The sequence below is a fragment of the Cetorhinus maximus genome, chromosome 8 (assembly GCF_964194155.1).
Source record: "Cetorhinus maximus chromosome 8, sCetMax3.hap1.1, whole genome shotgun sequence".
Taxonomy (NCBI): Eukaryota; Metazoa; Chordata; class Chondrichthyes; order Lamniformes; family Cetorhinidae; genus Cetorhinus; species Cetorhinus maximus.
Genome location: NC_135886.1, coordinates 96,012,340 through 96,030,461, shown reverse-complemented (window position 1 = coordinate 96,030,461; position 18,122 = coordinate 96,012,340). Strand labels below are relative to the sequence as shown.

Sequence of the window (18,122 nt, the reverse complement as noted above, 5' to 3'; positions counted from 1 at the left end):
CAAACTGGTCCTAACTGGCCTGTCCAATTGGGCTGGGTGCAAAAAACTGGGTAGCTGAGCCAATCCTATCAACCTTCTGTGGGCAGGTTAGGTTAAAATGACCTTGTATTTTGTCAATCAGAACCTTTGGGATGCCTCAAAGGGCTTCACAGCAAAGTACTTTCAAAGTGTGGTAACCGTTTAGCTCATAAAATATAATCATCTCCTTAATCTCTGTGGCCTTTGGTAACCTCATTGTTCAAGGTATCAAAACCTTTATTTACTCTCTGCTTTGGATGTTCAACAACCAGGGATTCACACTGCTTTTCTTGCTTCGCAGGGAAAGAAAGCCATTAGCAATCTGTCTACATTTGACAACAGCCTCAATAAAATAGAACCACTTAATAGATGTGCAGCTTCCACATGGACCTCCTGTTCCCCTTCCTGTAGGATGGTGCCTGGCCTTCGTTTGTAAGTATTCACGATAGAGATATTAAAATCAGGAGTCATCATCCGGAGAATCAAACACACAGCCCCGTGTCCAGCTATGCAGTGATGCATTGTGTTAACTCACACCTGAGTAGCTGTTAATCAAGCCATTAGTTAGGAATGGTACCAGTATAGGTGCAACATAAGGAACCAAGATTTCCTTTGTTGAGTCTGAGTGCCAATCATATGTTGATTTATTTTTTCTCCCCATGTGACTAACAGTGAAATAATTTGTTTACAGGAGAATATTCCACTTAGTAAATGAGAGTTGGTGTGGTTTTAAACCACAGATGTAATTGGTGCTCACACCAAAAAATAACCTCCTGACAATTCAACATAATTCTATTACAATGCTGACCTAACCTTGTCTATTTGAGAGACCGGATGACACTTTTGAGTTAGAAAACTGTTTTTTTTTAATCTGTGGAACTTGTGTTCAGATCTAGTTCAGTTTTTTTCTCTGTGACACGGGAGGGTGTTGATGTAAAATAAATTTTTGTGCAATCTCAAACTGGTTCCTCATGTTTGCAGACATAAAACCCAAAGCTGGCCATAGTGCGGCACTAAGTTAGTAACCTCGCTGAGATGCCGACTGTGGTTGGTGTGGGCAGTGAAAAATTCATGTTACTCAAGTAAAGGTGATATTTGGAGTTTGGGGTTGTAGTAATTATAGTTTGGATAAATGTAGGACTGTAGCTTTAAGAATAATCTGGTGTTGTAAAATCAAATGATCTGTGTAACCCAATGTGTTATCAGTGCGGGGAACCTCTACAGGAGAGTTCTTCTTTACTTATGGAGTTTGATGCACACGTATAGGTGCTGCTGCTTTCTTGTAAATAAAGTTAAATGTTTCCACTAAGAAAAGTTGTCTGAAGATCAACTCTACTACGGGGTCAAGATGTATTGGGAAGAACAGAGAGCTAATTCTTATTACACCAAGGACCATCCACAGCTGAGCAGACAGTCTGGCCTCCAAATTGTGCTGGGAAATGTGTTCCAGCAGTATGTAAAAACAAAAAGCTAAAAGCTACTGCGGATGCTGGAAATCCAAAACAAAATAAAAACAGAATTACCTGGAAAAACTCAGCAAGTCTGGCAGCATCGGTGGAGAAGAAATCAGTCAACGTTTCGAGCCCTCATGGCCCTTCAGCAGAACTGAAGCATAGTTTCAACAAGGGAGAAATATAAATTGGTTTAAGGTGGGTGGGGGGGAAGAGACACATTGAGGGTGTGGTGTGAGCAGATAATCAAAAGATGTCAGAGACAAAAGGGTCAAAGAGGTGTTGAAGGTGGTGGTCTTTGTCTGAGAAAAGTGCTAATTAAGAATGCAAGACAGGATATTCAAAGTACAGCTCTAGTGGGGGTGGGGTGGAAAGACTAAAGGTTTTAGTTTTAGATTTAAAAATAATGGAAATAGGTGGGGAAAGAAGAATCTATATAAATTATTGAAAAAAAAGGCGGGTGGGGGGGGGGAAAGAAACGGGGTGGGGATGGGGGGAGGGGGAGTTTAAGATCTAAAGTTGTTGAATTCAATATTCAGCCCAGAAGGCTGTAAAGTGCCTAGTCGGAAGATGAGGTGCTGTTCCTCCAGTTTGCGTTGGGCTTCACTGGAACAATGCAGCAAGCCAAGGACAGACATGTGGGCAAGAGAGCAGGGTGGTGTGTTAAAATGGCAAGCGACAGGGAGGTTTGGGTCTTTCTTGCGGACAGACCGCAGGTGTTCCGCAAAACGGTCGCCCAGTTTGCGTTTGGTCTCTCCAATGTAGAGGAGACCGCATTGGGAGCAACGAATGCAGTAGACTAAGTTAGGGGAAATGCAAGTGAAATGCTGCTTCACTTGAAAGGAGTGTTTGGGCCCTTGGACGGTGAGGAGAGAGGAAGTGAAGGGGCAGGTGTTGCATCTTCTGCGTGGGCATGGGGAGGTGCCATAAGTGGGGGTTGAGGAGTAGGGGGTGATGGAGGAGTGGACCAGGGTGTCCCGGAGGGAACGATCCCTACGGAATGCCGTCAAGGGGGGTGAAGGGAAGATGTGTTTGGTGGTGGCATCATGCTGGAGTTGGCGGAAATGGCGGAGGATGATCCTTTGAATGCGGAGGCTGGTGGGGTGATAAGTGAGGACAAGGGGGACCCTATCATGTTTCTGGGAAGGAGGAGAAGGCGTGAGGGAGGATGCGCGGGATATGGGCCGGACACGGTTGAGGGCCCTGTCAACGACCGTGGATGGAAAACCTCGGTTAAGGAAGAAGGAGGACATGTCAGAGGAGCTGTTTTTGAAGGTAGCGTCATCAGAACAGATGCGACGGAGGCGAAGGAACTGAGAGAATGGGATGGAGTCTTTACAGGAAGCGGGGTGTGAGGAGCTGTAGTCGAGGTAGCTGTGGGAGTCGGTAGGCTTGTAATGGATATTGGTGGACAGTCTATCATCAGAAATTGAGACAGAGAGGTCAAGGAAGGGAAGAGAAGTGTCAGAGATGGACCATGTGAAGATGATGGAGGGGTGGAGATTGGAAGCAAAATTAATAAATTTTTCCAGGTCCCGACGAGAGCATGAAGCAGCACCGAAGTAATCATCGATGTACCGGAGAAAGAGTTGTGGGAGGGGGCCGGAGTAGGACTGGAACAGCAGTATGTGTCTGTTCACTGCATGGTATTCTCCTACTAGGAACAGATGAAGGAGACAGGGTCATTCAGTCCTTTTGACCTGTTCCATCATTCATTTAAATCATGTGTATCATAACTCCATCTGCTCACCTTGGTTCCATGTCCCTTTTAATACAGTTGTTATCCCAAATCTATCAGCCTCAGTCTTGAAATTTTCAATTGACTGTCTCAATTACTTTTTTTGGCAAGAGAGTTCCAGATTTCCCCACTACCCTTTGTGTGAAGAAGTACTTACTGACATCACTCTGAACGGCCTAGCACTAATTTGAAGATTATTCCTGATTTCCCCCACTCGAAGAAGCCACTTCTCTCTATCTACCCTACTAAATCCTTTAATCATTTTAAACGCCTCCATTTTAGATCATGCTTTAGTCCTATAAATTGATAGGCACAGAAGCCTAGTCCACACAACCTTTTCTCAATTTAACCTTTTTAGCCTTGGCATCATTCCAGTGAATCAGCGTTGCATGCCCACCACCACCACCCTCCGCCCCCCTCCCCACAGGCCAATATGTCCTTCCTGAGATGTGATGCCCAGAACTGAACTCTGCACTCCAGATATACCTGTGTTCAATGGAGCTTGGCAGAAGGAGAGTTAACAAAGACATGACTCACTGTTCTGTGACATTATGCAATCCCAATGTTTAAAAAACACCTTGTGATTTTTAAGGAGAGATTTATTGAAAAGCCTCGATATCAAGGCACCAGGCAATCTTTCCTAAGGCCTGTTCATTGCTTGTGGGGGCTGTTAAACAAGCATGAATTTCCCATTGCAATTGTGAAAAGGCTGACCCAAACTAGCATCACCACCTTTTGTTGGCAGGTTTCCTAACATGCACCATCTGTACTCATAGAAGTGGTTAATACAGTAAAGTTGAGCAGTGACTGCCAAAAAACCCAGTCATCAGCCTGCAGCCACTCCCTGCACTTGCACTGCAAATGGCTTTAGGACCAAGCACTCATGCTGTGTCTGGATGTCCAAGTCTTTAAAACTGGTGACTGAAATATTTTAAGAAACATATACCAGAGATGCGTGCACCTGTAAAACAACAGACAGCTGCCCAGATTTTACATTTATATTACTCCATTCTATATTAAGTGTTGGGTGTTGGGCCCCTGTAAAACATCCAGACTGGTGTAGGGAACCAAAGTGAGATGTGCCATGTTGGAAGTGCAAGGGAGCCAAAGCACTATGCCTTTGCCTCTTGAGCTCATAATAATGCCCTGCGCTACAAGCTGGGGAGCTTGCCTGTCCAGCAAAACAGCAAGCGTGAAGTTACCCCAATTGTGTTTTCAGTCTCTACGTGGTATCGGCTTTTTCTACAAACTGGGAGATCCCTGGTGCAGTCTCATCCTGAATGAGAGAATGGATCAGGGAAAATAGAAACAGCAAAAGGCCAAACAGCCCTTAGAGCCTGGTCCTGCTTTCATTCAGATCATGGCTGATCTGAACTTCGATTCTATTTGCTAATTTCTGCACCATATTCCTGGCTGATCTTCCATCACAGAGATGTCACCGATTTGTAGCATTCCTAATTTCCTGACCATTTTACCCCAGTTTTCCTTGAAGTTCATTTTCCTATGCCAATTTCACAACTCCCCTGCTAGTCTTCACTCTCTCCAGAAAGTATTGAAGTCTTCCTGAGGGCTGGTTCCATGAGCACCTTCCAGACCCTCACCTGTGTGCAATTGCATGCGAGCCTGGGGAGGGGGCAGGACAGGGGCTGTGTTGGCAGGCCATTTGACTAGAAGAGCCAAAAACCAGCAAATGAGGCTGATTTCCCTGAAGGGCTAAACGGACTCAAAATGCCAACTGTTTCTCTCTCCACGGATGCTGTCAAACCTGCTGAGTTTTTTCAGCATTCTCTGTTTTTCTTTCAGATTTGCAGCATATTTTGCTTTTGTCTGCTTTCCCTGGTCATGGTAGAGGGAAAGGATGCCAGCTCATTAGTCCATGTGTGGACTGAGTGCTCTTCCCTCGTGCGTAGCCTGGTGATATGACTTTCCTGCCATTGGCCTGCACTCGCCTTCCCCAGCCACCAGTGAATGTGTACTGGTCAGGAGCAGTTGTGAAGCACAGCCTTTCACCCAGCTGTAAAAATCTGTGGGTGATCACTTGTTACCTCAGTGCTGTGAAATTTGTTACACTGCAATTCAGCTTGGGGATTTGCGGGATTGCTTCTTCATGTGGTCCTGAAATACAAAATGATTTTTAAAATTCGCCCTCAGGATGTGGGCATCGCTGGCAAGGCCAGGATATGTTGCCCATCACTCATTACCCTTGAGAAGGTGGTAATGAGCTGCCTCCTTGAATTGTTGCAATCGTGTGGTGCAGGTACAACCAGTGTTGTTAGAAAGGGAGTTCCAGAATTCTGACCCAGCAACAGCAAAGGACCAGTGATATAGTTCCAAGTCAGGATGGTATGTGGCTTGGAGGGGATCTTGTAGGTGGTGGTGTACCCATGCATCTGCTGCCCTTGTCCTTCTAGGTGGTAGAGCTCTTGGGTTTGGAATGTGTGGTTGAAGGAGTTTTAGTGAGTTGCTTCAGTACACCTTGTAGATAGTACACACTGCTGCCACTGTGCATCGGTGGTGGAGCGGGTAAATGTTTAAAATGGTGGATGGGGTGCCAATTGAGTGGGCTGCTTGGTCCTGAGTGGTGTCGAGCTTCTTTAGTGTTTTTGGAGCTGCACTCATCCAGGCCAGTGGAGAATATTCCTTTGCATTCTGACTGTGCCTTGTGGACAGGCTTTGGGGAGTCAGGGGATGAATTACTCGCAGCAAAATTCCCAACCTCTGACTTGGTCTTGCATCCACAGTATGTATATGTCTGTTCCAGTTCAGTTTCTGGTCAATAATATCAAAAACTGTTTCACTTGAACAAAGACATCCATGACTCATCAGCAGCAATCTGTTAGCAGTGCCAAGCAAACAGAGGGCATCAAATGTGGCAACCGCCTGCAACTTGTGTCAGTGTTTGGCAATAGATTGTTCTCCTCTCTCAGTGCAGATAATCTCCCTCTGTCTATTGCTCACCCTGTTTGTTTCGCAGCACTAGCTTTTAAATTAAGTATAGGACAATGGAAGGGAAGTCCCATTAGAAATTCCCCTACTCCCAAATCACTTTCTTCTGAAGTCTGGCTGCGCTGAATTGTGACAAGTTGGGTATATGTGAAATCTGAACTTTGAGTGACTAGGGGATAGGCTGGATGATTCGTGCCACACTGGAAGCAAAAAACTTCAAATCCCAAGGAGCTAAAGGGATAGCAATACCATAGCAGAGCAGGGTTAAAGGAGCAATGTCAACACATAAAGGGCAGTGAGACCACATCAGAATTTGGGCTTTAAAATGGAGTAATGCTACACAGTAATTAGGTAGTCCCTAATACTCTACTGCTACACAGTAGTTGGCATATTTGACAGTACTTCCTGTGCCCTCTTAGGATATTTTTATTTACAAAATTTCTGGTAGTGGGTGTGAACCTTTGTGGTGTATTCACTAAAATTGCAGCTTGTGCAGCCTTCTATTTAACAAATGTGACAAAGTATTCCTCAGAATACACTGCCCCTTTAAGAGGATTGTCCTATTGTCATATTTTAGTCTGCTGACAAGAGCCACTCCTTTAAACGTGTTTTGTTTAAATGATCCTTCAACTTCGTCAGAAGGTTGGGGGTGGAAGAAGGAGGGGGCGGAGTGTTGAGTAAACTTTTAATAGCAGTTTAAGCAGTCCATTTAAGTGAGAGACCACATTTGCCAAGGAGTTTTCAGTATTGCTTTCCTACGTTGTCCTTCTGCTCTTGTTGGGTCTGAAATTCAGGTGTGCTTTAGGTATTTTCTTTTCAACTTGTGCCCGGTTGCTGTGTGTGTGATAGACGAGAAGACCGTGCCCCCTCACCTATAGGAATTTGCATAGGAAGCCAAAGGCAGTCATTGGGTGCCTTCAGTGTGTAGGCGTGCCTCACCCAGAACCGGCTGCCTTGTATGTATTTGTGTCTGTGAGTCATAGTGAAAGACTAGGCAGCGGCAGTTGGAGTTGTAGTTCTCCTTTTCTCATTCAGCCATTTCTGTCGGGAACCAACAAACCAAGAAGAAACTTCTGAGGCGAAAAGAAAAGTAAATCTTTTGAAGGAGGAACTGCTTGACTTCCCAGTTGCGTGTTGAGAGACAGGCTTGGAGTAGGGTTTCACACCTCGTTGTTCTACTGTTTCTCAGGTGCAGGTTTTGTATGTTTGACTGGAGTTTTGCCTGCCTGGATAAACAGATAGATGGGTACAAACAGCGGCATGGAACACACTGCTTCTTAAGGTAACTGACTGATCACTTGAAGCTCTGCATGAAGGGAGAGTACATGCAATATCTGTTTTTGGAGCTCGCTGTCATGGCTTACCTGTGTAAACTTTGGCCATTGTGTGGTTGCACCAGTCAGTGCTGAACAGCCTATATCCCACTAAACTACCTTGTTAACTAGTAAACCATTGTGCTGCTGCCTGTTGTGCTCGGGGGAAGCCAGAGACAGGTGGCGGTGTTTAGCGTGATCGAGTGAAGCCTGTCAGGAGCTCAGTATCTGGTCCAATACTTCCAGTACTTTGAAATGGAGAGGGTGTGTTGGATTTGGTGCTTTGTTCTGTGTTGACTTAAAGTTCTCAATTGTTTTGACCTTTTTTTACTTGCCTCTCCCTCCCCCTCCAAATGGCTGTGCTAGTCTATTGTTCTGTGTTTCAGCTCAAGCACTGTCAGTTGTACCAGGTGGTTAAACGTCAAACTTGTTTCCAAAGGCAGAGCAACAGGTGTGTTCGCACCCGCCCTTCCACTACCACCCTCTTCCGAACTCCATTCCCCCAACCTTCCCTCAACTACCCACCCGCCTCCTCCTCTCCTTATCACTTAGGATTGATGCCAGGTGCTTGGTTTATTTGGCATATCCTCGGGCCCAGGGAGGCAGCATTCTAACTGTGTATTTGTATTTACCAAGCTGGTTAAGTGATGATGTATAATCGGGCGATTGGATATCCTACTTTGTAGGACATATACAGAGTAGGCGGTCATTATCAGGAACACAATGGAAAGGGGCTGTGTTTTTATATGTGTTCATCTGTTATAGCTCTCAATATAGAGCAGTCATAAGCAGTGGGTGGATTCAGGCTGGTCTATTTGCACATTAAGGTGTTGTCTGTCTTTTGCTGAAGCTGTAGGAATGGTGCTTGTTGCTGGTTGAACCTGATCAGTGGTAGGAGGGGTCCAGATCTAGCTGGGAGACCAGGATTTGCTGATTTTGATTTTGCAATACATTTCTTGGTAGCAAGTTCCTATCTGTTATGTAGGTTCCTAATGTAATTGAAACTGTTTTAAATGTGTGTAAAACTCTCCTAAGTGACAATGACTTCATTTGCTTTCAGTATTTACTGTTCCGCTGACTTGCAAATAAGAAAATCAAATAAGCTTCATGACAAAGCTCTTATCTTCTCCCTATCCTCTTAAGTGGGTGCGGTTCCACAGGTGGTAATTGCCTTCTGGTACCTTGCCAAGGTGGGCAGAATTAACATGTGAACCTTCACAGTGAGAGTTGGCAGGTTAGTAAACCCTAGAGGACATCGCAGCTGAGTGTGATCCTCTCTCCATTCCTTATCCTCTCCTCCCTAGTGTTCTACACCTCAGACTAACATGTGGTTACATCCCCAGGTCTAACTGGACTACATTGCGTTCTATCTGGCCTCATTTTCCTCTGGCAAAACTGGTCACTGTTCCAGGATCATGATAGAAAGCAAAGATAATGCTTGCTTTATTCTCTCCACTATTTCCTGCCTCCTTAAACCACCATTTTGTTCCCTCCCCATCCTCATGTCCAACAATAAGTACAAGGAGCTCATTTTTCCATTTAAGATTATGGTCATCCATTCTGTTGTCTGCTGCATTCAGCAACCACCACCCCCCCTCCTTCCCCCACACCTTGTTTCCTTTTTCCAAACCTTCCCCTAGGCATTCCTATCCAAGCTCTCCCCTCTCCTAACTCCCCTTATCCCCCTCAGAGCCAATCTCCTCCACGAGACTTATTTCCTGCTCCCTTAACCCCATTCCCACTAAGCTCCTGACCACATAACTTCCTTTCCTGTCCCATCCCAGCTGACATTCGAAATGATTTCCCACTCTTCAGGCACAGTCAAAATACTGTCATCAGCCCCTCCTTCCTTGCAAACTGCTGCCCCATCTCCAATCTCTCTTTCCTTGAAAGTCCTTGATTATCTTGTCCCATCTTAATGCAGGCCCATCTTTTCTGTAACTCTTTGACAATTCCATCCTTTGCCCCATTCTCTTCCTCAAGTGCATGCTACATGCCAATGACACAATCCAAAGGCATGGGGCAAGATTTTACCTCATTCAAAACCCAGAGAGGTAAAGTCAGGCTGATGGGATCAGCTGGCAACAGTCAGCTCTATGTTCCCTTTCACCACCACCACTGCCTCGTGTTATCAAACTGCTTGTCTGACAGTCAGTCTGGTTTAAACCACAATTTACCCCAGTTAAACATCGGAAAGACCAAGCCATTACCTTCGGTGCTTGCCACCAATTCCATTCCTATCCAGCCACTGTTAAAGGTTCAGACAGATTATTCATAACCTCAGTGTCCTATTTGACCCAGAGCTTGGCTTCTGACCTGGTAACGTCTGTCCCACAGCTTGCCTACTATCATTGCTGTGGCATTTTCCATCTTCGCCACTATTTCACACCCCTGTGGCTGAAGCCCTCATCCATGTCTTTGTTACCTGCAAACTCAAATCATTTGAATTGCTTTCCTGGTTAGATTCCCCATCCCCTGACTTGATAAACTTCCATTCACCCAAAACTCTGCTGCCTGTATCCCATCACACCAAGCCAAGTCTTGCTTCCCCCATTGCCCCGGTCCTTGCTGATATGGAGCACCTCCAATTTAAGGTTCTCTCCCATGTAAAGCCCCACCCCCACCTGCTCCACCAAACTCTCACTTTCTGATTCTGGCATCTTATGCATTCCCTCTCCCCCTTTCTCCACCCCACCTTAGGCAGCTTGACTCTTTGCAATCCCCTCTCTGAACTCCTCAGCCTCTGCACCCCGCCCCCCCCCAACCTTTTGATATTCTTCTTCAAACCTCTGACATGGTTTTTGGGCACCTACATTGCCGTTGGCCCATTATGATGATTCTGCCTTTGTGAGGAGCCTGGGGACATTTTCCTATGTTAAAACTCTACATAAATGCAAGCTGCTGTTATTGCGGATACTTTTTCATTTAGACAGTTTCTCTGCTGCCAAGAAACTGATTTCTTCCCTCACCCTCTCTTGAACTGACCATAACCCCCACCAAAGAAATTCAGGCCTAATGTTCCCCTAGCCCAACCTAATGAGAATGAGGTCAGACCCTTTAGAGCCACCACACCCAGATGGTGCAATTTCCCTCCCACTTCTGAGCAGAGGGAAGGAGCAGTCAACTGTCATCTCCACCCACAGAGCTAGAAACCTATTCTCTGCAGAAGTGCCATGAAAGAAAGACTTGCATTTATACAGAGCCTTTCATGACTTCAGGAAATGCTAATGTGCTTTACAGCTAATGAAGTGTAGTCGCTGTTGTAAGAAATATAGCAACTAATTTGGGCACAGTAAGCTCCCACAAACAGTAATGTGATAAATTCCCAGATAATTTGTTTTTATGATGTTTAATAGATGGATAAATATTGGTCAGGCCACCAGGGTTAACTCCCCTTTTCTTTGCAATAGCGCCATGGGACCTTTTTAATGTCCACTTGAGAGGGCAGATGGACCCTCAGTTTACTGTCACCTCTGGAAAATTGTAGCTTTGCCCTCTGCACTACACTGGAGTATCTGCCTAAATTTATGTGTTGATGTCTCTGGATTGACACTTGAAGCCACAACCGTCTGACTCAAAAGAGAGATTGCTACTAACTGAGTCACTGTTGATGATGCTGGGTTTAGTGTTTTGGAAGGCTCACCAGCCTTTTCTTGAGCTGCAGCAGCGATGAGTTTTGCCTTCAGGAGATAAGGGAAGAAAATTTGAAGATGGTCGGGGAGGAGGACAAACGATTCTTCTTCTACGGCAGTGATCGAGATGTGAACTATTGGAAGTCATGCTATGGCAGAAAGTGATCTAGGGGATCTAGGGAGGTGCATTCTTGTTGTGGTTGTTTGTTTAGCCAGTGGTTAGAGAGGAAACTAAATGTTCCATTCTTTGGTGTGATCATCCCTAGCCTCAATGAGATCAAAAGCACCAGCAAGAATGAGGTAAGAATCTGACCCAGATGTTCCATTTTACAAGCAAAGTGTTCAATGTTCAGGCTGAAATTATCAAGAGTGATGACTGGAATTTCTTGTAAAAGTATCAGCGTATCAATTTGATACCATTTTATAATCTTTTATAAAAAAATACTTTCAGCTATAACATCTAGAGAATTTGGCTTAAACCAGATACGAGATATGTTAATTACGTTAATTACATGTGTGAACAATAAGCTTCATCAGTAACTCACTGGCAATTTGATTCATAGTTTCATTAAAACAAGTTTATAACCAGGGTGTTTGCGTTTTGCAAGAAATGAATATGATGATCTTGAAAAATGAAAGATCCTACTGAGGAATAAATGTGGCTTCCCATTAAAGTGGAGCCAAACCCCAGCTGAATCTACTATTGCCACAACTTTACTTCATTGGAGTCGTCGTCTTCCCAGAAGGTTGCCTGTCATGGATCTCCACCTCTTTCTGTCCTGTACTTCCCTTACACATTCCACAAAGGTCAACTCTATCCAGTCCATTATATCCGTCATCCATTTTCTCTTCTGCTTCCCCATTTTCTCTTCTGCTTTTCTAAAACATAAAGAGAAGATTGAGCTGTATAAAGTTAGTGAATTAAGGAGATAGGGAAAAAGAAAAGGCTGACTTTAATTTACTTTTCATGTATATAGAATGTTTTTTATTGATGTTTGTGGTGTTGGCGCTATTTTATGTTCAAAATATTCATGCCAGTGCACTATTGTAAAGATTGCCTCTGTGTGATGTGCTTATTTTATTACTACAAATTGCTGAAATATCTATCACAGACATTGACAAGAGCTGTAAGTGTTGGTATTTTACATGTCAGTGTGTTCTCAGGGTAGTAATTTTACCTTTGATCCAAACATTATGGGTTCAAGCCCCATGCCTGACATTGAATAGGTGCAGGCATAGGCCAGTTGGCCCTTCCAGCCTGCTACGCCATTCAATAAGATCATGGTTGATGTGATTTTGGCCTTAACTCCACTCCTCTTCCTGCCCTCTCCCCACCACCAACCCTTATAATCCTTGACTCCCTTATAGATCAAAAACTAGAGTACAGAATTGAAGCTGACACTTTAGTGCAGTACTAGGCAAAATGTTAATATTGCTTCAAAACGTTCATCATAAGACTCCACACAAATCATTGCATGCAGCCCTATGTCTACATCTTCTAGATTACATATCAGTGCTGTTAGAATGTCAGAGAAAGATCAACATCAAGTACGTACAATTCCATGCACCCATATTCCAAATGATTTTTTACTGGGTTTTCAGTAAAGTTTAGTGGTACAGGGGCAAAATATTTCCAGCATGTCCACTTGAATTATTATCTAGAAACAAAACACACTGTGCTACTGTACAACCATAGATTCTGTCCTTCCAAATTGAAGTTAGAATCATAGAATTCAGCAGTACAGGAGGCAATCAAACAAACATGCGCTTCTCTCTGAAAGATACAACAACTGTCCCATTCCCCCATTTCTTCATAATACCAGAAGCTCGATCTGTCTGTTTAGCTGGCCATTAGAGACCCCATGCATGATTTGAAGAAGAGCTTGGGAGTTCTCTTGGTGTCTTGACTCATTCTTGCTTTGTTAGTAAGAAATAAAATTAAATCGATAGGAAGAAATGACGTAGGGTCAGATGATGTAGAATCTGTGTGGGTAGAGTTGAGGAACCACAAAGGTAAAAAAACCATAATGAGAGTTATATACAGGCTTCCGAACAGTAGTCAGGATGTGGGGCACAAGATACACCAGGAGATAGAAAAGGCGTGTAAGAAAGGCAAGGTTACAGTGATCATGGGGGATTTCAATATGCAGGTAGACTGGGAAAATCAGGTTGGTAGTGGATCCCAAGAAAAGGAATTCGTGGAATGTCTACGAGATGGCTTTTTGGAGCGGCTTGTGGTGGAGCCCACGAGGGAACAGGCAATTCTAGATTTAGTGATGTGTAATGAGGCAAATTTGATAAGAGAGCTTAAGGTGAAGGAACCCTTAGGAGGTAGTGACCATAATATGATAGAATTTACCCTGCAATTTGAGAGGAAAAAGCTGGAATCAGATGTAACGGTATTACAGTTGAATAAAGGTAACTACAAAGGCATGAGGGAGGAGCTGGCCAGAATTGACTGGGAGATGAGCCTAGCAGGAAAAACAGTGGAACAGCAATGGCAGGAGTTTCTGGGAGTAATTTGGGAGACACAGCAAAAATTCATCCCTAGGAAGAAGAAGCATGCTAAAGGGAGGACGAGGCAACCATGGCTGACAAGGAAAGTCAGGAACAGCATAAAAGCTAAAGAGAAAGCATACAATGCGGCGAAGAGCAGTGGGAAACCAGGGGATTGGGAAGCCTACTAAGACCAACAGAGGACAACTGAAAAAGAAATAAGGAAGGAGAAGATTAAATATGAGGGTGAACTAGCCAGTAATATAAAAGAAGATTGCAAGAGTTTTTTTTAGATATATAAAGGGTAAGAGAGAGGCAAAAGTGGACATTGGGCCGTTGGAAAATGACGCTGGAGAAGTAGTAGTGGGGAACAAAGAAATGGCGGAGGAACTGAATAGGTACTTTGCATCAGTCTTCACGGTGGAAGACACGAGTAACATTCCCAAAGTTCAAGAGAGTCGGGGGGCAGAGGTGAGTATGGTGGCCATTACCAAGGAGAAGGTGCTAGGAAAACTGAAAGGTCTGAAGGTGGATAAATCACCTGGACCAGATGGATTACACCCCAGAGTTCTGAAGGAGATAGCTGAAGAGATAGTGGAGGCGTTAGTGGTGATCTTTCAGGAATCACTGGAGTCAGGGAGGGTCCCAGAGGACTGGAAAATCGCTAATGTAACCCCCCCTGTTTAAGGAGGGAGTGAGGCAAAAGACGGGAAATTACAGGTCGATTAGCCTGACCTCGGTCGTTGGTAAGATTTTAGAGTCCATTATTAAGGATGAGATTTCAGAATACTTGGAAGTGCATGATAAAATAAGGCAAAGTCAGCATGGTTTCATCAAGGGGAGGTCATGCCTGACAAATCTGTTAGAATTCTTTGAGGAGGTAACGAGTAGGTTAGACAAAGGAGAGCCAATGGATGTTATCTACTTGGACTTCCAGAAGGCCTTTGACAAGGTGCCGCACAGGAGGCTGCTCAGTAAGATAAGAGCCCATGGTGTTAGAGGCAAGGTACTAGCATGGATAGAATATTGGCTGTCTGGCAGGAGGCAGAGAGTGGGGAGAAGGGGGTCCTTCTCAGGATGGCGGCTGGTGACTAGTGGAGTTCCACAGGGACCACAACTTTTCACTTTATACATTAATGATCTAGATGAAGGAACTGAGGGCATCCTGGCTAAGTTTGCAGATGACACAAAGATAGGTGGAGGGACAGGTAGTATTGAGGAGGCGGGGAGGCTGCAGAAGGATTTGGATAGGTTAGGAGAGTGGGCAAAGAAGTGGCAGATGGAATACAACATGGGGAAGTGTGAGGTCATGCACTTTGGTAGGAAGAATAGAGGCATAGACTATTTTCTAAATGGGGAGAGAATTCAGAAACCTGGAGTGCAAAGGGACTTGGGAGTCCTAGTCCAGGATTCTCTTAAGGTTAACTTGCAGGTTGACGCGGTAGTTAGGAAGGCAAATGCAATGTTGGCATTTATTTCGAGAGGACTAGAATATAAAAGCAGGGATATGCTTCTAAGGCTTTATAAGGCTCTGGTCAGACCACATTTAGAATATTGTGAGCAATTTTGGGCCCCGTATCTCAGGAAGGATGTTCTGGCCCTGGAGAGGGTCCAGAGGAGGTTCATGAGAACTATCCCAGGAATGAAAGGCTTAACATATGAGGAACATTTGAGGACTCTGGGTATATACTCGATGGAGTTTAGAAGGATGAGGGGGGATCTGATTGAAACTTGCAGAATACTGAAAGGCCTGGATAGAGTGGACGTGGGGAAGATGTTTCCATTAGTAGGAGAGACTAGGACCCGAGGGCACAGCCTCAGAGTAAAGGGAAAATCTTTTAGAACAGAGATGAGGAGAAACCTCTTTAGCCAGAGAGTAGTGAATCTATGGAATTCATTGCCGCAGAAGGCTGTGGAGGCCAGGTCATTGAGTGTATTTAAGTTCGAGATAGATAGGTTCTTGATTGGTAAGGGTATCAAAGGTTACGGGGAGAAGGCGGGAGAATGGGGATGAGAAACTTATCAGCCATGATTGAATGGCAGAGCAGACTCGATGGGCCAAATGGCCTAATTTCTGCTCCTATGTCTTATTGTCTTATTATTGTCTTCGTATCCCTCAGCTAAAACCACCAAAAACTGAGCATTTATCTTATTGCTGTTTGTGGGCTACACTTCAAATGTATTAGACATTAAAGCACTGTTAAATATTGTATGGTATATTTTTTAAAAGGCTAAAAGGAATTTTAATAAAGGGGTTGAAAATAGGAGGGATTTTGATGAGGTAACTAGGGGAGAACTATTTCCCTTACTGACGATTCAATAATAGACATTATTTTAAGATCATCACCATGGTTAGGAGAGTCATTTGGAGACATGGAATATCTACCAGATGTGATGGCAGATGCAGAATCCATAATAGCTTTTAATCGGGAAATAGAATTGAAAAGAGATTTTAAAGGGTATTATGAAGAAATGGGGGAATAGGACTGTGGATGTATCTTTCAGAGAGAAGCGCATGTTTGTTTGGTTGCCTCCTGTACTGCTGAATTCTATGATTCTAACTTCAATTTGGAAGGACAGAATCTATGGTTGTACAGTAGCACAGTGTGTTTTGTTTCTAGATAATAATTCAACTGGACACTCTGGAAATATTTTGCCCCTGTACCACTAAACTTTACTGAAAACCCAGTAAAAAATCATTTGGAATATGGGTGCATGGAATTATACGTACTTGATGTTGATCTTTCTCTGACATTCTAACAGCACTGATATGTAATCTAGAAGATGTAGACATAGGGCTGCATGCAATGATTTGTGTGGAGTCTTATGATGAACGTTTTGAAGCAATATTAAATTAATTGTCAGACATATTACTGTGTCGAGTTTTTCGAATCCCTTATTAAAAAGGATAAGGAAAGAGTTATCCAACAGAAGAATGGATGGTAGTTTGTTAACCATTTCCAAATGGAACATCGATGGGTGATTTTGTAATCCCATCCAATTGTAATGAAAAGCATCTATTCTGGGGAGTGGGGTGTGATGGGGGATGATTGTGTGCAGCACTGATGTGATTGGAAATGGCTTGTACAATATTGTTACTGGTTGGGCTCTGTGTTTCCCATGGTTAAAAACGCTTTAGTCCTGGGCAAGGTCCTGTTTCAGGAGTTTCTATTTTTAGGGAAAAAATGTTACTTTTGAAACAGAGTATCTTCACACAAGACACTGAGATGGCAGGTGTTAAAACGCTAATGAGCTTAGCTTTGATGTTATTTTCCCATGTACTGTAACTAATTGATTTGTTTGCCTACCTCAGTAATGGATGAACACCTCACACCCATTGTATTGGGAAGCCCATGGTCCCTTCTGACTAGAAACTGCAGGAGAGAAAACCCAGTGATAGAAACAGGCCTTTTGTCTTTTTTTTAAACCAGGGTGCTAAAAGGAGATAAAAACAAAAAGCTAAAAGCTACTGCGGATGCTGGAAATCCAAAACAAAAACAGAATTACCTGGAAAAACTCAGCAGGTCTGGCAGCATCGGCGGAGAAGAAATCAGTTAACGTTTCGAGCCTTCATGGCCCTTCGGCAGAACTGGAGCATAGTTAGAAGAAGGGAGAAATATTTCTCCCTTCTTCTAACTATGCTCCAGTTCTGCCGAAGGGCCATGAAGGCTCGAAACGTTAACTGATTTCTTCTCCGCCGATGCCGCCAGACCTGCTGAGTTTTTCCAGGTAATTCTGTTTTTGCTAAAAGGAGAGTTGGGCCAAGAAAAGGCTGTGAAGTTGGTCACTTACTCAGTGAGGTTTTTAAAGAGTAAGTTGCAAGGGCAGACTTTGACTAAGCTCAGAAATTTAGCATGCAATGGAGTTGTTAAGAGTTTGAGTAGATCCATTGATGTGAAAAAGCTTAGTGTATTTAATATTTTGTATCATTACATAAAGGTAAATGCATGGATTAAACTGAATTTGATCATTGCTGTTGCTCTTTATGTTCACTAGCTGTACGATAATGCAGGTTAGTGATTTGTATCTGGCCTCATCTCAAGTGTTTCCTTGGCTTCCCTTTGAAGAGATTGAAGATATATATGAGCAAAGGACACAAATATAGAGTTCAAACCACAAGATACCACTGTTACATTTCCTAGGTTACACTGTTGCATTATGTATGCATAATGGGCAGTCCCATTACCGAAGTGACCAGCATCACTGTACCCGAGAGGGTTACCTGAGGCAAGGCCCGAAGCTTGTAATAGGGGAGCCCCGCCCGCGGCCCTCATTCACTGTTTACCACGGTTAGGCTTTGGCTATATTATCTGTGTATCTAAATTTGATATTGTCGTTTTGAGCCAGAAAGGCAGAATACTGTTCACATTTATGCTTACAGCTGCGAAAGATCTCCCACACAAAAGACTGAATTTTACATCCTGCGGGTGTGCGCCGGACTCGATTGGGCACAAAATCATGTGAGAAGACGTCGGGCGAGCATCCCGACGCCATCGTGCACTCGCGCGATATTTTGCTCAGTGGGCAC

The 18,122-nt window shown here is 43.9% G+C and overlaps 1 protein-coding gene across 15 annotated transcripts in view; it reads left to right on the top strand.

The window, feature by feature from the left end:
• The window catches only part of elf1 (E74-like ETS transcription factor 1), a 245,369-nt gene that overhangs the window by 80,742 nt on the left and 146,505 nt on the right, over positions 1–18,122 (top strand). For 8 of the 15 annotated variants that reach the window (XM_078547253.1, XM_078547244.1, XM_078547251.1 and 5 more), the window contains exon 2: positions 320–450. The exons of 3 other annotated variants lie outside the window; for them this stretch is intronic. The gene's annotated coding sequence lies outside the window, so the exon portion shown is untranslated. Of the gene's footprint in view, positions 1–319; positions 451–7,113; positions 7,436–18,122 lie in introns of those variants that run through there. 4 more of the 15 variants (XM_078547256.1, XM_078547246.1, XM_078547255.1 and 1 more) reach the window with 1 other exon arrangement.